This window comes from Onychostoma macrolepis, chromosome 05, assembly GCF_012432095.1.
Source record: "Onychostoma macrolepis isolate SWU-2019 chromosome 05, ASM1243209v1, whole genome shotgun sequence".
NCBI lineage: Eukaryota > Metazoa > Chordata > Actinopteri > Cypriniformes > Cyprinidae > Onychostoma > Onychostoma macrolepis.
The window spans coordinates 5,260,438-5,278,502 of NC_081159.1; the positions used below are offsets into that span (position 1 = coordinate 5,260,438).

At 36.8% G+C, this 18,065-nt stretch overlaps 1 protein-coding gene across 1 annotated transcript in view; it reads right to left on the bottom strand.

The window, feature by feature from the left end:
- The window catches only part of tenm1 (teneurin transmembrane protein 1), a 211,156-nt gene that overhangs the window by 192,476 nt on the left and 615 nt on the right, over nucleotides 1–18,065 (bottom strand). The window contains exon 2 of the mRNA XM_058775128.1: nucleotides 15,754–15,872. The gene's annotated coding sequence lies outside the window, so the exon portion shown is untranslated. The remainder of the gene's footprint in view (nucleotides 1–15,753; nucleotides 15,873–18,065) is intronic.

Genomic DNA, 18,065 nt, shown 5'->3' on the forward strand with positions numbered 1-18,065 from the left:
CTCTCGTCAACTCAAATGGATGTTAGATGTTAAACTAAAAACATTAGAATATTTAACTGACGTAGAATTCATATGCACAGATTAATGAAAGAAAGCATGAACATTTTCATTGTATTTTCTCTCTGGCTTTCTCAATTTTCTCTCAATCAACTCTCCTCCTCTCCCTCTCTTCTTTCGCCAATTGAGGCTCAATGAAACAGAGCCAAGGAAGTCTGGCCTCGGTGGCTAACAATAAAGGAACATTTCCCATCTCTTCTCTCTCACTTTTTCACGCATATGAATATTTTCAGAATTCATCAACTATTTATCTTAACAATCTCCTGCTCTTTCGCAGTCTACTGTATCTGTCTGCCAAAACCTGGAGCAAAACCCCCAAACATGAGGGGAAAAAAACAGCAAAAAATCCTGGAAACCTTCTTTGTTTGGCTGTTTCACGTCTGAGGCTGAATCTGGACAGGTTTTTCCCGTCTCGTTATCGCTCCCATGCCTCTATTGTAAGATTCCGTCTTGTTAAGTTTTCGCTCTCTTATTGTGAGCTAAAGCACCTACTGCAAAGTAATTACTGCAGAGATCTGGGGCAGCATTCACAGGGTAACAGTAAAAAGTGTGGCCCACAGCACTGACATAAACATCTCAGCATGTTGGAGGAAGCATCCCTTCCACTAAATAGAGCTGACGCAAGCTAAAGACAGAAAAACACATCAGGAAAACAGCTAGGTCCATGTAATAACGAGACATCGTTCTGTGCATTACAGACACATGGCAAAATTTTTTGTCATTTTGTCTTGTCATCATACATGATAAAAAAAATATATCATGCATAAACTCTACTAAATGAGTTTTGTGCTTAAACCAGGAGAACTCTGTCAATAGAGCAAGAAAAAAGTAGTTATATTGAAGAAACTGAAACAGAGTCCTTTAAAAGTCTTATGCAATTTTGATTCTCAGAAAATGTAGCCTATCTTTTGTAGAAAAAGGTAACTGAAGGTCAATTTAAGACTTAAGTACATTTTTTTTAAAGAAAAAATTAATTGAATGGAACATAATACGTCAGTATGGTCTCTAATTGTAAATGTCTTCTATTAGCAATGCTACAAAAGTCGGCACCCAACTACTAGAATATTGAAATAACTTTTACTGTACCTTGTGATCACAATGAAAAAACCGATGCTCTTCTTCAGCATGTTTGTCTTGTTTTCCAAAGAAAATGTCTAAAGATAATTGGCTTGAGAAGCAAAATGACATAAATAAGAAGTCTTGCTTTATGAGAAATTGATTATGTCTGCCAGTGGGCTCATGAAAAACAACTTAATTCAAAGTAAAAACAAGTTTGTTCTTGTTTAAGGCACAAACTCAATTTTGTTCAATTTCTCAGAAAACAATATTCCATATGTACTTATTAAAGATGAATTGGTAACACTTTACAATACGGTAACACTAATATGCATTAATTCATGCTTAACAAATGCACAGATAATCATGAGTTAATGTATAACTCATGAAGAACTAAACCATTTATTAATTACTGCATCAGCAACAAATGAACATTCAATATGATTCAAAGATTAAGCAATCAATAAATTGTTATTAGTTAAATGTGTCATAAAGTGTTAATTCCCTAATGACATATATCAACTAATAGTGTAAATTCATATGTTAATTACCACAATTGGTTCAACTTCCAGTTGTCTGCTTTACTTAATCATTAGCTAATGATTTGCATGGGTATCATTATGGTGTGACTTTACTTGTTGATGCACATGACTAACTGACTAATTCAAAATCTATAACCACAATGACATATTACTTAACAATTAGTTAATAGTTATGTGCCTCAACAAGTAAAGTCATAACATAATGATACCTTAGCAAATCATTAACTAATGATTAATTAAAGCAGATAACTGGAAGTTTAAAGGCATAGCTTCGACCCAATGTGGTAATTAGCATATGAATTTACTTCATTAGTTAATAAAATAATAGCTGCATTTAATTTGGGCATTTATGTGCACAAAAACGCTAATGCAAAATTTTGACATATGCACATCAATTTGTTCTTACCCTCATTGCATGTTCATGAATCTGGGTTATTCTAAATGAGGGAGGGCATGCCATCAGATAGAATTAGCATAAAACACACCTAAACAATCTCCATATAACTGTAAAAATAAATTCCGGAAAATTACCGGAAAAAAAAACGGCAGCTGTGGTTGCCGGAATTCTACCGTGAAATATACGGTAGCAACATTTTAGGTTTTACGGTTTTAACAATTTAATTTACAGTTAAATACCGTAATTTCATTAACTGATATAATGTTAATATAACAATCTATTGAAGTACTGAAATCTGTTTTGTACCTTTGAAATACACTGATGACCTCCAAATGCAGATGGTGATGAGAAAGTCACATGATGAACCAAAGCCCATCACAAGCAGCTTTTAAATAATAACATATATAGAAGGTTCACAATGTCATTTACACAAGCACTAAACACCATCATGGTGAGACTCATTAAACTGAAATATGCAATAAACATTAATTTAACAACATTAGATGTAACATACAACCCTAATAAACATAACCGATAAGAAAAAACTAAGAAGAAACCTAGTTATTTCAAAGAAAAAACATCAAATTCAAACAAAATTTGAAATACAACGCAGGGAATTCTTTTTCACTTCCAAAAACGGTATTTCACCATAAAATTGTCTGAAATGTCTATTACAGTTTTTCACCGTATATACACTGAACAAAATTATAAACGCAACACTTTTGCTTTTGCCCCCATTTTTCATAAGCTCAACTCAAAGATCTAAGACTTTTTCTATGTACACAAAAGGCCTATTTCTCTCAAATATTGTTCACAAATCTGTCTAAATCTGTGTTAGTGAGCACTTCTCCTTTGCCGAGATAATCCATCCACCTCACAGGTGTGGCATATCAAGATGCTGATTAGACAGCATGATTATTGCACAGGTGTGCCTTAGGCTGGCCACAATAAAAGGCCACTCTAAAATGTGCAGTTTTATCACACAGCACAATGCCACAGATGTCGCAAGTTTTGAGGGAGCGTGCAGTTAGCATGCTGACTGCAGGAATGTCCACCAGAGCTGTTGCCCGTGAATTGAATGTTAATTTCTCTACCATAAGCCGTCTCCAAAGGCGTTTCAGAGAATTTGGCAGTACATCCAACCGGCCTCACAACCGCAGACCACGTGTAACCACACCAGCCCAGGACCTCCACATCCAGCATCTTCACCTCCAAGATCGTCTGAGACCAGCCACCCGGACAGCTGCTGCAACAATCGGTTTGCATAACCAAAGAATTTCTGCACAAACTGTCAGAAACCGTCTCAGGGAAGCTCATCTGCATGCTCGTCGTCCTCATCGGGGTCTTGACCTGACTGCAGTTCGTCGTCGTAACTGACTTGAGTGGGCAAATGCTCACATTCGATGGCATCTGGCACTTTGGAGAGGTTTTCTCTTCACGGATGAATACCGGTTTTCACTGTACAGGGCAGATGGCAGACAGTGTGTATGGCGTCGCGTGGGTGAGCGATTTGCTGATGTCAACGTTGTGGATCGAGTGGCCCATGGTGGCGGTGGGGTTATGGTATGGGCAGGCGTATGTTATGGACAACGAACACAGGTGCATTTTATTAATGGCATTTTGAATGCACAGAGATACCGTGACAAGATCCTGAGGCCCATTGTTGTGCCATTCATCCACGACCATCACCTCATGTTGCAGCATGATAATGCACGGCCCCATGTTGCAAGTATCTGTACACAATTCCTGGAAGCTGAAAACATCCCAGTTCTGGGACATGTCACCCATTGAGCATGTTCGGGATGCTCTGGATCGGCGTATACGACAGCGTGCTCCAGTTCCTGCCAATATCCAGCAACTTCACACAGCCATCGAAGAGGAGTGGACCAACATTCCACAGGCCACAATCAACAACCCCCAATACAGTAAAACTGCACATTTTAGAGTGGCCTTTCATTGTGGCCAGCCTAAGGCACACCTGTGCAATAATCATGCTGTCATAATCAGCATCTTGATATGCCACACCTGTGAGGTGGATGGATTATCTCGGCAAAGAAGTGCTCACTAACACAGATTTAGACAGATTTGTGAACAATACTTGAGAGAAATAGGCCTTTTGTGTACATATAAAAAGTCATAGATCTTTGAGTTCAGCTAATGAAAAATGGGGGCAAAAACAAAAGTTTTGGGTTTATAATTTTGTTCAGTGTATTAGGGGAACTTACCGTTAACCATTTATCAGGTTTTTACTGTAGCATTTTCACAGTTTTTTACCGTTAAAATCACGGCCATTTTTTACAGTGCATGCTTTCACACAGCTGCGCCTCTTTCTCTCTCACACGCACACCCTTAAAGACAGTTAAACACAATGAATATCTTTAGACTATACAAAATTATGTTTTGGACCAGTACATACAGTACAGGCTGCTTATTATATGCATCACATATCCAAGATAAAACGCATAATTTGTACTCTAAAATAATTATAAACAAAAATATTTTTTACAAGTAAAGGTTCTTTGGCAAAGATTCTCACCTTAAAACTTCATCATGACAACTGTGTGGCTGCACTCACAAACATATTTTATACACAAATACTTGCATATGCATTGTTAGTGAAGGAAGCCAATGTGTTTACTTTCCATTTCCTCTGGAACAAATTAACTGGAAGTAATATCAGCCACGTCCTTCTCGACACATTACTTTATTGTCCGCCAAGGGTTAAGAGGGTCATTCCTGTTATGCAGCACATTCTGAACTCTTGTAACTTTTCAACAAATAGACGTACTTGTGTAATTTATGAATGCTCAATTAAACATGCAATGTAATAAAGTCATGTGACAGACAACACTGTAGCATATTAAAATGAGTATTGTTGCATAATGAAGATTGTTTCTATAAGGTAAAAAAGTATAAATGCTATTTTAGAAAATAAGTAGGCAAATAGTAGTCCATTCAATCATAGCAAAATTAGTACTGCAATGCAGCATTCATTTGAGTGAGATGTTTTTCAGAAATGGGATGTTAGAATATGTTCAAATGCATAGACTAATCGTTTTGAACCCTTTTGCTGTGCTGAAAATCCTTTACCTAATTTAAAATTTCATGTTCCCGGTCAAAAATGACCAGCCTTTTTAAAATTGCTGGTAAATCTCTCATTATGCTATATTATCACCAAATCTTGGATTCTTCTTTGTTTTTTGTTTTTTGTTTGTTTTTAAAAAAAATAAAGATAAGTTAATAAAAATATTGAATCCAAAATTTGGTGACAATATAGTATAAGAGTAACAAGTTGGGGGAATAAATACAAATAAAAAATGACTAAGTTATTATACGCTATATTTTTACACTTTAACTCCATAAGAGTAACAAGTTGGGCGAAAATCCTAAAAAAAAATAAATAAATAAAAGACTAAGTTCATGAAGAACACAACATGAGTTAAAGTCAGCATGAAACCGAAAGCGTGACAGTCTTTCTTCCTTACAGTGTTGTATATCTGAGTGAAGCAGCTTCTGGAACAGGAAAAATATGTGGGACGGGACTTGACTTTATCCATTGAGTATTGATTGGATCATTGGATTGTCGTTTGCGATCTCTTGTGATTGACAGGTCATCATCAGAGCTGTCATTGTGAGGGGGAAGTAAATAAATTAAATTAAGAAATCAGATACGCAAGGATAAATCATGCAAAATAAACATTGCGATGGTCCATGAAAAAATAAGAACTGTCCATTTTCATGGTGACTTCAAGCACGATAGCTGAAGATGTTCTATGTAGCATAAATAGCTCTGTGGTCTCACTTCGCACAGGATTAGGGATGTGGTTATTCCCAGTTAGGATTCCAGCTGTCAGGAGAAAGACATGAGGAGAATCTCACTCAAAGCAAACCAACCAAAAGACTGATCAGGGAACGTTCCACTGGAGCCACTCTGGTACGTGACTAATTCAGCTTATCCACAGAATAACCCGTATAAACTCCCCAGATTGTTCCGCATGCAGCATGCCGGTCTTAAATACACATGACGGAAAAGCAAGAGAGAGTGCATGTTTGAAAGAGAGATGGGGCTAGAAAGACTTCCTTTATACATTTGTGTGTGTGTGTGTGTGTGTGTGTGTGTGAGTAAATCATTTGTTTACATTTGAGGATTAGAAGAGCTCTCAATGTAAAAATCATTAAATTCTCGGCAAATGGCACGTATGCATGCATGTATATTTCTGAGAGAAAGACAGTCTGTCATTTGCTGTAATTCAGAAGTGATGAGCAGCAGCAGAAAGACACTACAAATGCATTAGTGCTCCTCAAATATACATGAAAGAAAAGGAAGAAAGAGAGAGAGAGTAGTCTGCCATTTATTTCTAAATACATTTAACTCCCCAAAAACATTTATTAGAAGTCACAATGTGTGAGTGTGCCCTGATTTTTAAGTCAGGGAGTATCATATGTTACATCCCATGGGGAGGATGGGTACGTACACACACACACACACACACAGAGCGAGCCTATTGTGAGCATGTAGTCCTAGTAATGCAATATTTATTGCAAATATTAAATATGTATAGTATCTTTTGCTACCTAAACTAGAAGACTGGGAGTTAATTTATACAAACACACTTGTTCAAGGATATCCATTGCTGGTAATCACTGCCATCACAATACTGTTGTCTGTCTGCATATGAATCCGATGTGCCAACGCCCTGTCTGTGACCTCTGACCTGCCACTGGTTCTGAATGTTAGAGTAGAGCTGTGCGCTATGGTTAGTTAGACTCAGATGAGGGAATATATGAATATTATATATATGAATATACTGCTGTGTACATATATTAAACAGCTGTAGACAAAATGCACGCACACAGTAAGCAGCATTTTACCAGTGCCAGCCAAATCTGGAGTGCTAAATGCCATGAAAGAGATTCTGCATTCTATAACCAAAATGACTCTCTTAAACTTTCAGGACTATGGATGATTTTAATGATATGAGCAGTTATGACATGAATGAAAAACAGCATAAACCGGGAATTTTATACGTAAAATATCCATACACCACATCTAATATATGCCAGTATAAGAGATGGTTTATGAATTCATGGACTAGCATTTACAAGGTCAGGATCAGTAAGATTTTTGAATGTTTTTGAAAGAAGGTTCTTTATGTTCACCAAAGCTGTATCAAAAATAAAGTAAAAACATAATTATGACAAATAATAATTAACAATATTTTATGCTAATATTTATTTTCAAAAAAGTTCAAAAGATCAGGATTTACTTAATACAGAAATCTTTTGTAACATTATAAATGACTTGACTGTCTAAATTGATTTTAATGCATCTTTACTCAAAAAGGTACTTATTTCTTTCCAAGAAAAAAACAAATGTTACTAATCACAAACTTTTGAAAGGCAGTATGTATCAGCTTATATTAATGTTTCATTGGTTGTGCTCATTTCCCTTGTTTTTACATTCAGATTACCTTGGCCACTATGGGCCACAACTAACACAAAGTTAATATTTGATAGTTTTGTACTATTAAATTTAATCTTCAGTATTATTCTGTTTTTTCAAAACTTCATAATGATGTGCCTAAATTCACTAAAAGCATAAAAAAACCCCCCGGATTTTATTTTTTTGTGTGTTATTTCAAATGTATTTTGACAAAATAACACGAAAATAATTATCAATTTATCAGTGTTATTCATTCAGAATTTTAATATCAGTGCATCCCTAAAAAAAAAACATTAAAGCTTTAAAAGCACAATGCTATGTACTGATATTTAAACACTGAGTCACACTTTCTTTTATGGTCCAATTCTCGCCATTAACAAACCATTAACTACAACTTTTGCCTCAATACACTCCTAATTCGCTTCTTATTAACAGTTAGTCAATTGTTAAGTTTAGGTATTGGATAGGATTAGGGGTGTAGAATATGGTCATGCAGAATGTGCGCTTTATAACTACTAGTAAAAAGCCAATATGTTAATAATAGGCATGCTAATAAGCAAATAGTAAGAATTGGTCCCTATACTAAAGTGTTACCAAACCTTTTTATGTTTTCACAATAGTTACAGATGTTATTCAGGGCTATCATGGATTCAAAAAGGGGACTGACATTGTTTAACTGTTCATACAGATATCTGTCTGCTGTGTGTATAGCATAATCTGAGTCACACCTGTTTGTAAATACAGATATCAAGCTGTCTGAACATAGCTTTGACTGATACGAAGGAATAGAATAGAATAGAACAGAAGAATAGAATAGAATATTTTCATATTGCCACCAGCCTTACCCACCACAGAGGATAATGAAAGATCTCGTTCAGCTTCAGCTGATTGACCTCTGAAAGATATGCAATGCATATTCTTTCACACTGAAGAAACAGGTGTGTGTCTGTGTGTGCATTTCCCCCCATGCGTGTGTAACCGGATGATCTGAGGCTCTCAGGATGAAATTTTTAATGATTCGAGTCATTCACGCTCCAGTACGTCCTTTACGATAGTGAATGTGCTGTGAGTGTGTACGTGATTCATGCATCAATACCTCAACAGACTCGATCTGCATTACCGACCGAATGTAAGGAAGCCAATTATGTTTATATCAGCGTTAGTACTTGAAAGAGAGAGAACGAGAGCCAATGTCTAAGAGCACAGGAGTGAGTCACAGCGTGTCTAAATGTGTCCACATATGTATACTGAAGGAGGTTTTTAGCCCTGCTAGAATGCCTTATGCTGTCTCGTGGGAGTGATCTGGAGCTAACTCGTATTTCACATTTAGATCAAACCAAAGTAGATTTTTTTTTTTTACAGTTTTTATAAGACTTCGGAAAATCCTTGTGTTTTGTTTATCAAAATACTCCATTTAATTTTTAATTGCATTATCAGAGGAGCGACTTGTTGCTGCAAGCATGAATAATTGATTATAGCTTGTGTGAAGACAAGCCTTCTGTGTACCAATCAGCGTTACCGTGCTTCTTACACCGCATGGATCTCAGCATCTAATACAGGGCGAAACACAGGCACGTGGGCAGCAGGTGACGTGGGAGAAAAAAACACATCTGACACAGATTTGAGTTCATCAGCAAAAAAGATGCTGGTGCCCCAGTTTTGTGTGGAAACCTGTCTCTCTCTCTCTCCCTAGACACTAGCTAAGCAGACACAGGCCACACAGCAACTCTCAACCGACACCGACTTCTGCTCCACTCCCTCAGCGTGAGATAACCTCAAAGAGCCTCACCCCTCTTCCACCTCCATGATCACGGACAGCCTCTCTCTCTCTCTCTCTCCCTCCCTTCAGTCAGGAGTGCACCGTCAATTATGGGCACCAGAGCGCCGCCACAATAGTAGCTACTGCCAGTTAGTAGCTGCCAGGTAGCTGTTGCTTTTCCAAGAACTGAAAGAAAGAGTTTGTTTGTTGTCGAGTTTGAGAAATTCAGTTTTCCCTCACTTTGAAACACATTCACAGATTTCACATTCACAATATGTTTCTCAAGGTCAGCTTGTTGCCGTTCTGATCCTGTGAGCACACCTCGGCTGCCGCCTAGCAAGCTCTCATTGAAAGCATTTCACTTGCATTCTGCCATGTGTCAAACTTAACCAGTCGACCAGACCAAAAAATTGGCTCACAGGGGAGGCGAATGAGGAGCCCCGGGCTAGTGGCCATTTTGAATTCATGATGTTGGTGTGTAAAAACGAGTACATGACCTCAGGCATATTGATTCCGTTAATATTATCTTGCTTGCTAGCTAGAGAAAGTTGGAAAGGCAGACCTGAGTTCACATCTTGATGTCAGTGATTTCAGCTGCTTTAAAAGTAAATCTTGGCAGTAAAATGCTGGAAATGAAAGCTATATGCGGTGTTGTTTATAGGCTAGAGGGATGTGCAAGGTACTATATATGACGATCTTATTTGTGAGTTCCACAAAATATGGAAAAAATGCAGTTTGTCACAATGCTTTACGGAATGCTCCGGGTTCATGCTGGTGATTACCATCGATAATAATTTTGACTTGAAAAACTGGGTAGTTTTCTCTGTGACAACATATTATTTTTAGATCCCCAAAAATGAAAATATATAAAAAATAGCTTTCTCCCTCAGCTTGTAAAAACATATATAATAGAATATAATAGAATAGAAGTCTAGGGGGGGAAGGCATTCTGGAAAGCTTAAAAGCAGAAAAGTGCAGCACACATTTTTGGTAAAAGCTCTTATATTAATTCATCCGTACAAAAATACGTGCTATTTGTGCTGTAATATTGCCCAAATCATTTTAGTGGTGTCATCACCTTCCTTGGTGGGTGAACTTCTGTTATGCATTACCGATGTAATTCCTGGGGGTGGATTTTTCTGTAAACAAGTCCCTTTCCTTGTGTATTATGCAAAAGTTACACTGGCTTTTACATGGTGATGACTTGAGAAACTGGGTATAACGTTGCACAGACAAAGTTCGTAAGTGATTTGGTCATACTAGTCATGCTAGCAAGTACATGTATTGTGGCTATTTTATGTTTCATGTCAGTGGCTTGTCCTAGAAACTTGCATTAATGGTGTGATATTGTACATTTTTACACACTGTTGAAATTATTCTCTGCAGTAATTAACAGCATATGTTCCACTGTACCTCAGAAATAATGATATTACATAACATGACAAATGCTAAAAAGTGAAAATTGTTTAACTGCTGTACAAAAACGATTTGATTATCTTTTATGCAAATTGCTTACATTTTATTCGTCATCCAGCGGAAACATTAAGCCTCCCACTGCCTTCAATTATGACATAAACATTCCCGCACAAAACGACTATGCTTGTTCCCAATTACCTGTCACTCTCATTATAAGAAAAGACTTTATCATAAAGAAATTCATCAAGACCACGTTTAACGCCTCAGTGGGGTTGACACGCGTTTTTCCATAGGACAGAAATTTTTACAGACAAGACAACAAGAGATATTCTAACAGACGACTGACTCTCGCTTGCAGTGTGGGCAGCAGTGCTTTCAGCTAACATCTGTTCTCATCTACAAGACATTTAACTTTTTTCCATCAAAAATACTTTAGAATTTGCCAGGTAACAGTTTCACAAGTGCATACCAGATGGAGAAATGTGTTACCGCATTAATGAAATGACTCAAGAACCCGAGTGGGGACAGTTCAACAAAAATGAAAACTAATTTACTCACCCTCACGTCATCACAAACCTGTATGATTTTCTCTGACAATCTACAAAAATTACAGAAAGCACTATAATATATATATGCAATATATATATATATATATATATATATATATATATATATATATATATATATATATATATATATATATATATGTAGGGTTTGATACATAAATATAATTTTAATTTAGCTCAAAGGGAATCATTTATGATTTTATAGGTAATTTGAACAGAATCACTGTTTTGTGGCTGATCACTGAGTCGGCAGCGATTCACTGAACGAGCCGTATAACATCAACTCTGCACTGGATATTAAAATACAAAATATAGTGAAAACACTATTAATAAGCACAGTAACAAGATCGGCAGATTAAGACATTAACTTGTAAGCACAAAACACAAGATACTTCTCTTTTGAATATAAATAAGACTTTATTTATATAAACCTAAGACAAACTAATCTAACATGAACACACGCATTCACACATTCACACGTTGCAGAAAGAGAGAAAGGATGAGTTTAGAGAATGAGAATGTGAAATCCCAAGTTTATAGCAATATGTGCTATCACATAGACCTGAACAAACCATCAATCACTTAATTAACCCTCGCACTGAGTTTCTCAATGAGGCTAAATTTTATATTAAATGCACCAGTTCAGTTAGAATCTGGAGTTGTTTTACTTGCGTTGCCTTTGGTTACAGGAATTCCCGTCTGTCGTCGTCATTGCAGGAAAGGGGTTTTCCCGAGTTGGTGATTGGCTGGAAGTTCAGTAGTCTTTGAAGTGATGTCTTGGGAAGCCAATGGTTGGGTGTTGGCTGAGGATGGTCTTGGAGTCCGTTGCTGGTTGAAGTTTGAAGCGGGTGCAGTCGGAGCTGGACTTTGCGGCAAACTTAACTTTTGAACACGAGACTCAACGGAAAGAAAAGAAACTAAAGTAAAAGAATAAAATGAGTAACGAGACTAGGTGGTTTTTCTTCTCATCGTGGTGTTAAGTAGCAACTGGCCTGTAGGCCAGAGCACGCTCAAAGAGCGCGAAAACAGCGTCAAAACGCGGTGGCGAGAAGAAGGATGAGAGAGAAGAGAAGAAGGATGAGAGAGAAGAGAAGGATGAGAGAGAAGGAAGGCGATTTGATGGTGTCCTGAGGTTTTAAACTCGGCTTTTTGGACACATCCCATCTGGTGTCTTGACCAATTAGATAGGCTATTATCTTAGCTAGGGTTGTTCCTTCCATCATAAATCAGCATGTTATCAGTCACATGGTCTGAATTTTACACACTCTTGCAAAGTATAATTTTGGATGTGATTTCTATAACCAGAATATGATACATTTGACAAAGAATCAGTTGGAAGAAACGTTTCAAGCTAGAAATGTCAAACTCATACATACCAAACACGACTAACCTTAAAGTCATTCAATAGTTATTAGAAAGACATACATAATATGTGCTTAAAACATGATGTGTGGTTACATACATAATATAGTGTTATGCCTAGAAAAGTTCCTTTTAGGATGATTTTATATGCATATGAAAAAGAAAGTCTCTGTGTAGATCTGTGGGGACCAAAAGACATGTTCTTTGGACAGAAGGATTTCCTCTGGTTCTTTGTCTTCTATGTGTGGGGGAAGAGTCAATCTAAAGAAGCTTGTGATTTCTCTCGTGGAACACATGTGATGGCCATCTCTTTGACCATTAATCTTGATTATTTACCCCAAATTTGACGATCTCCTTCCTGCGTTGAACACTTATCAATAAGTGTTCTTTTGTCTTAATGTTGCAAACTGTTCTGGAAGAGGCTTGTTGGTTAGGCTTGCTCCAGAGGTCGGAGATAGGCATCTTTACGACGTTGTCATGTTCTCCTGGAATTTCGGCTCCTCATGTTTCGATGTCCTGATCGAATCTTAGTTTTGTCTGACTCGTTCTGATGCTACATATATATATATATATGCACATATTCAAATCACACAAATGACACATGAGAGTCCTATTTTACATTCTAGAGAAGAAAGAACGTCTTTCAGGTTTAGAATGACCTGAAGGTGGGTAAATGATGACAATTTTCTTTTTTGAGTGAACTATCATCATCCAATTGTGGTGTGCAGAAGAACTAAATCATCATGCTGTAACAAGAAAATCACTCTGCCCCAACACTTGAACACATCTTGAATGTATACTCACACATGGACACACATATAGGGTATGACCTCCAGCCACAGCATACTTAATAAACTCTCATACAGCCTTATACATGCTCCTAACACATACACACACACAAACTCATAAAAGAAACCCTCAGCAAGGGTTCAAGACTACAAGCTGTCAATCAGCGTTATCTGCCAAACAGACATGGCAACTGTGTAGTTAAAATGACAGATCTGGACCAAACAGAGCAAAAATATCAACATCGTACCGCTAAAAGATTTAGAAAACAACCTCAATTTAAACTTGATGGTTTCATGATAAACAAACAAAAGATATCACTCTGTTGTTTACGTCATGCTACTATGATTCTTTCACAGATGTGGCTCTATCCTATAAAACAAGTAAAAATGTTAAAGGAAAAGTTCATACAAAAATAAAAATCCATTTCATTTCCTCACCCTCATGTCACTCAAAGCTGTAATACTGTCTTTATAGAACACAAAACAAGATGTTGCAGACAGTCAATGAAGTCAAACCAGTGGAAAGATATGAGGGCAAGTAAATGATTCTTATTTATTTATTTGTTTGTTTGTTTTTAACTGTTTCAACTACCCCTTGTGTCTAAATATTTTTTAAACCACTGTAGACTATGGGTGTTTAGTGAGCAGGTGTTATGTGGTCTGCAGGGTATCAGAGCGAATCAGACAATTTAAGATTCGATCAGAACATGGTTGGAACCAACCAAAGAGCCAAATTCCACAAAAAGGCCCAGGATAACAAGACAACGTCATAAATCTGTCCACAATACCCTGCCGCCACCAACTAGCAGCTTTGAGCATTCTCACAGCATTAAAACAAAAGAACACTTATTGACAATTCCAACTCAGGAAGGAGTTTGTCAAATTTGGGGCAAGTAACCAAGATTAATGGTCAAATAAATGCTCCATCACATGTAAATTCGTGATAGAAATCATGAGCTAAAGACTTCATCAGATTGACTAGCAGACAAAGGACAGACTGAGATTCCTAAACCATTTTGACCTCTGGTCTTCACAGAACATGTTGTCACGTTCACAGAATGGCACAGAAACTGCCTTTACATGTATATATGCACCTAAATGATGCTAAAAGGACTTATGAGCAACTAATCATTTCTATGCATAACTCCATTTTATGTATGTAACCCACACAATTTGACTATCATGTCCTAATCACTAACTGTGTATGTCTTTTGAATAACTATTGAATAGTGTATAGGTTTATATTCACGTTGGGTATGTATGAGTTTGAAAATTCATGCTTTAAACGTTTCTATCAATCAATACTTTGTAAAATGTTATTCTCTGCAAGAGTGGGAAAATTCGGACCATGTGACTGATAAGATAATATGTTGATTCATGTATTGGGAGGAGATACTTGGCAACACCCCGAGCTAAGACAATGTCTAATTGGTCAAGACACCATTTGGGATGTGTCCAACAGCCCAGTTAAAAAAATTTAGGAAACCAACAAAATTTGCTTTTAGTTTTTTTCTTAGCCATGCTTTTCCCTTCGACTTTTTTTTATGCCCCTAGGGCCGGGGCGCGACCCACAAAGTCCAACTCTGACTGCGCCCGCCTCAAAACTTCAACCAGCCACTGACTACACACCATTTTTCAGCCAACGCCCAAGACATCGCTTGGGAAACCCCTTTCTGCAAAAACCACAACAAAAGGGAATCCCCTACACAGGCAACGCAAGTACCTCCAGATTCTAGCTGAACTGGTGCATTTAATATAAATTTTAGCCTCATTGAGGAACTCAATGCGAGGCTTAATTAAATGATTGATGGTTGTTCAGGTCTAAGCAATTGCACATATTGCAATAAACTTGGGATTCCACATTTTCACTCTCTTAAACTCATTCTTTCCTCACTTTCTCTTTTTCTGCAACTTGTGTGAATGTGTGAGTTTATGTGTTTGTATGTTAGATTAGTTTATATTATATAGATTTATCCAATAAAGTCTTATATTGAAAAGAGAAGTATCTTGTGTTTTATGCTTACAAGTTAATGTCTTAAACTGCCGATTTTGTTACTGTGCTAATAAATAGTGTTTTCACTATATTTTGGATATTACTATCCATGCAGAGTTGATGTTGTACAGGCCATTCAGTGAATTGCTGGCTGATTCAGTTGATCAGCCATAAAACAGTGATTCTGTCCAAATTCCCTATAAAATCAAATTTAATTCCCTTTGAGCTAAATTGACCTGTTTCCAGGTTTACAAGTCATACAGTATTTTTTCAACTATATGTGAATGTATTTTATATACTCGATTTTTGGTTGGTGCCTGTTGTATTTTTCAATATGTGTGACTATTTGACAAGCGTTTTGTATTTGTATGTACCTGTTTTCCATCAGCAGAAGCGGTAAAATCTCTCATGGCTTAGTATTTGTGTGGCCCAGTCAACAACTGAACTTCAAAAACTGAGACAAGTGTGTCCCAATGCAGCAAGATTAATTAATCTGAAAAGCACAAAGGAAAAGATAAAAGTTGTTAAAGCGTGTGTCTATATTTTCCTGTTTGTGTAGACGGGTGTTGGGCAGCAGCGTTGCTATTTTTAAAATATTTTTAAATCACGTTGTTATGATGAAGCTCATTTATGCGGTACAGTTGACAAGACTGTACAGATTTACATTGCAATCCACTTATTTCCAAACAACATGTGATTTAAAATATAGATAGCTCTTGGCGAATGATCATACATATCTTTAGATTCGGAAACCCATGGCAACACTGTCTTAATGAGTCATTGAATCATTGGTTCATCACTGAATCACTGTCATTGAATCATTGATTCATCCAAAATAAACAATTACACAAAGACATGATAGAAAGAAATAAATGCATGAGATGGAGTCAATAAAAATGTATACATTCTTTTTAAACACTAAGCATGGTTTCTTTCAAGGGAATTTACATATATACAGTGCCTTGCAAAAGTATTCATTTTTTTCATATTTTGTTATGTTATGTTGCTGCCTTATGTTAAACTGCTTTAATCTACTTTTTTCCACATCAATCTACACGCCATACACCATAATGGTAAAGCAAAAAACAGGTTTTTAACATCTTGGCAAATTTATTAAAAATAAAAAAAAAACTTATATGATTCCACTGCATAAGTATTCATACCCTTATCTGGGACAGTTGAAATTTAGCTCAGGAGCATTCATGTTGCTTGTAGATGTTACTACACTTTGAGTGAAGTTAACCTGTGGCAAATTCAATTGAATGGGTATGATTTGGAAAGGCACACACGTGTCTTAAAATGTCTAACAGCTGATGATGCATATCAGAGCAAAAACCAAGCCCTGGGGTCAAGAGAACTGCCTGTAGAGCTCAGAAACAGGTTTGCGTCAAGCCACAGATCTGGGAAAGAATTCAGAAAAAAAAAAAAAATTCTGCTTCATTGAAGGGTCACAGAAGCATGTGGTCTCTGTTACCCTTAATGGAAAAGGTTTGAAACAACCAGGACTCTTCCTGGCCAAACTGAGCAACTGATGGAGAAGGACTTTGGTTAGGCTGGTGACCAAGAACCTGATGGTCACTCTAGTTGAGCTCCATGATCATATATGCAGATGGGAGAAACCTATAGAAGGACAAACATCACGGTCTGATGAAACTCAATTCCAAACATCGTGTTTGAAGGAAACCAGGCACTGCTCATCACCTGCAGAGTACCATCCCAAAAGTAAAGTGTGCTGGTAGCAGCCTCATGCTGTGGGGCTGTTATTCAGTGGCAGGGACTGAGAGACTCGTCAGAGTAGAAGAAAAGCTCAATACACCAAAATATTGAGATTAGCCTTAATGAAAACCCAGTCCAGGCCATTCAGAACCTCAGACTGGGCAGAAGGTTCACCTTCCAGCAGGACAATGATTCTAAGCACACAGAAAGAGTAGCTTTCAACTCTGTGAATGTCCTTAAGTGGCCCAGCCCCATCCTGGGCTTGAACCCCATCAAATATTTCTGGAGAAACTTGAAAATGTGCATCTGCCCCATCCAACCTGACAGAGATTGAGATGTGAAGAGGTGAGGAGAAGAATGGCAGATAACTGTCAAATGCTGATGAGCAAAGCTTGTCGCATCAAACAGAAAAGACTTGAGACTGTAAAGGTGATTCAGCTAAATATTTAGTTAATACTTGAATGAATACTTATGCAATGTACTTATTTCATTTTATTTTTAATTTTTTTTTTATAAATCTACGAAGTTGTAACAAGTCTGTTTTTGATTTGTCAATATAGTGTATGGAGTGTAGATCGATGTGGAAAAAGTAATTAAGCAGTTTACCATATATATATATATATATATATATATATATATATATATATATTAGTGGTGGGCATAGATTAATTTTTTTAATCTAGATTAATCTAGATTAATCTTGGAATTAATCTAGATTAATCTAGATTAAAATGGCTCATTTGAATTCTGCCAAGTAGATCAGAATAAGTTCACTACTAGTAGTAAACAACTAGCAGTCATCAAGAATTTAATATTGATAATAACATTGAAGACATTGTATGATTATTCCTTAAAGATAAGGTTTTAATAGTTTTAATAGTAGTAGCCTATTATGTTCTGCCCAATGTCTTCAAGTGAAACCGAACTTTTTTTTTTGACGGGTTGCCGTGAATACCTTTACGTTTCTGTG